Source organism: Arachis ipaensis, chromosome B02 (genome assembly GCF_000816755.2).
Source record: "Arachis ipaensis cultivar K30076 chromosome B02, Araip1.1, whole genome shotgun sequence".
Classification (NCBI taxonomy): domain Eukaryota; kingdom Viridiplantae; phylum Streptophyta; class Magnoliopsida; order Fabales; family Fabaceae; genus Arachis; species Arachis ipaensis.
Genome location: NC_029786.2, coordinates 21282073 through 21284938, shown reverse-complemented (window position 1 = coordinate 21284938; position 2866 = coordinate 21282073). Strand labels below are relative to the sequence as shown.

At 39.1% G+C, this 2866-nt stretch overlaps 1 long non-coding RNA gene across 1 annotated transcript; it reads right to left on the bottom strand.

The window, feature by feature from the left end:
- Nucleotides 2288–2658, bottom strand: LOC110268776. The gene is made up of 3 exons (XR_002357220.1): nucleotides 2540–2658; nucleotides 2394–2447; nucleotides 2288–2320 (listed from the first exon to the last, which is right to left on the bottom strand). It is a non-coding gene; the product is annotated as an uncharacterized LOC110268776 (long non-coding RNA).

Here is a 2866-nt window from a genome sequence, read left to right as displayed (position 1 = left end):
AAAGGATAAAGGAAAGCCAAGGAACAGCATAACTAGCCCCTGACTCAGCCTGCGAAGCTAAGGCTGTCCGGAGGACATATATATATATATATATATATAAACATACATAAGTGTCTCCAAAATACATCAAAATATCAAAGTAAACCCCTAACTCTCCCTCAACCTCTAAGAGGAGCAGCATACATAAGTTACTTAGAGAGTAAGCTACACATATATATACATATATACAAATAGAAACCAAAATACACCCAAGGACTACTTCGCTTTCCAGGATCCAGACGCCTAGCGAGGAGCCTCTTGACCTGCATCTGAAAAACAACAATACAATATGGAATGAGAACCGGAGGTTCTCAGCATGGTAAAAGTGCCACGCGTATAATAAATAAGGTCCTGAGAATGCCATAGGCAATCCCAGAACTCTATTATTCAGTTATCCAACTTAAGTACTAACCAGAAGCCATAAATAGAGGTAGGTGTTCTAATTCTATCTAACTTACTCAAGTTCAAACTTAACCTAACACCAAACCATTTCCTCTGTTTTCTCCATCCTTCCATCATTTAGAATGCAACAGAAACAGGCAACCAAACAAGTTCACGCACAAGTAATGAGCAGATAGTACAAATAGCAAGTATAACAGATAGTAGGTGACATATATCAATTAGGCAAACCCAGGAAATGCATAGCAGTCAAACAAACAAATGCATATGATGCATGCCTGTCCTATAGCTGATGGGGCCGATCTGTCGGTTATCCAGCCAACCCGACAAGTTCGAAAACCTTAGACTGTTCCCCGTCGCACATCCCCAAGAGTCTATGCATAGAATTCACATTCATTTATCATATAATCACTCAATGGGGGCTATCCATACCCGAAAATTTATACGTGCCCGGTCACCCTTATGACGTAGGGTCAACAGAGTATCGAGAATCAACCTGAAACACGTGGTGGCGAGCCAAGGTTCTTACCCAGGAAAACTCGTGTCTCAGATATCTTTATTCATAAGCCAGAGAAATTATCATCAATTCATCATCAAATGGCAAGCCTTAACTTTAAACCTCATTAACATTCTTATCTTCCTCATAAAGCCACCATTTACAACTTTCTTCACCCTCAAGTTATCTTGTTTTCCTAGCTTCTTTTGTCTACTGGACCTAGAACCATACTAAAGCCTTAAAGAGAAGAAAATGGAGGTTTAGAAGTGAAAAATTGGTTTAAAAATGGCCAAAACCGGTTTTTGCAGCAAGCAGCATCCACGCGTACGCGTAGGTCATGCGCACGCGTGGAGTGTACATGAAGTCACGCGTACGCGTGAGTCATGTGTACGCGTGAATGCGCACAGCGTACGCGTGGGTGGGCGTTCTTCAAAAAAAACTGGGCAGAATGCCTAGAAAGCTTGCAACAACCTGTTTGGTCATCCAGAATTCAGATTTAAACACTAAACTTGCAACATCTATAACTTTCTCCACAAAATTCCGTTTTCTACAAAGTTGATATCAATCAAAAGCTCTTAAAACCATCTTTTATTTGCAACAAACCACAATTCAATCCAAAATTTGAGGAGAATATTATGGACATCCAAAGTTCATCAAAATTTGGTTTTAACCAATTTACAACAAAACCTCACTTTCACCCATTTAAGTTTCTTATCATAAAACTTGCCTTACGATACCATATCAACCCAATTCATCAACAACCATTGCCAATATAACCTATAATCAATTTAACCAACCTTGATCATCAACAATTATCCACATTTACCTCATACATCATTCACCCTTCATTTATTCATATCAATTCTTCACCTACACCAACTTTCATCATATATTTGTCAACCTTCCATCAACATATACTAATTAAATGCCATTAACACAAATCAACCCTTCATACATATTAATCCATCAACTTAACATAATAACTATTTATTAACAATTACCAACCATAATTCATCAATTTTAACATCAACACAACCCATTATACACAAGTCCAACAATATGAAATCAATAACCTCATCATCCCAATTTATGTTCATCAACATTTATACCAACAACAACACAAAGCTACTTATTAAATGCCATTAACAAATTCAACTTATCCTATGGTTCTTTTAACCTAAGTTTTCGCAACACCGTAAATATTAAACGTGCGAAACTTAAACCATACCTTGGCCGATCACTTAGTTCACCCAAGGCAGCCTCACAACTCAAAATTATAGCCCCTCCAAGCTCAATTAAAATAGCCCCAAACCAAGCTTGATCACCAACAAGCCTCCATTTACTCCCAAGCCAATTCCAATGCTTATATACCCACTTAATCTACACCTAATACATATACATGCTCTAATTTCAGTTTTTTCATCATAAATACAAGAATCTAGGGTTAGGGTATTCTTACCATACGCATATGCTCAATAGCTTGAGCCCACAAGTTCCGGAAGCTAACTTGAACCTAGAACACAAAAATTGGACAAGATTTACCATAGGTTTCCAAGTTTACCAAAGAAAGACGGATAGATATTCTGAAATTAATAGGAGAATTACCAGTGAAATTGTTCGGATAGAAAGGTAGAGCTCGACGCACTGAGCGCGTGGCCGCGAACGGTGCGGCGATCGGAGCCCAGATGAGGAAGTTATGGTAGTTGGAAGGAATGGTGAGGGTTAGGGCTCTTCTTCCCTCTCCCTTGTTGTTACGGCGTCCAGCAGCTAATGAGGAAGAAAAAAGCTGCTGTTTCATTTAAGTGTTTGGGTCCGGTTGGACCCACGGGTCTGGTTTGGGTCCCGACTCAACCGGTTCGGCCTTTCTGATCCGATTTTGGGACAAATTTTCGAAATTAGTATCAAAATTTTCGTTTCGACGAGCTCTATCCT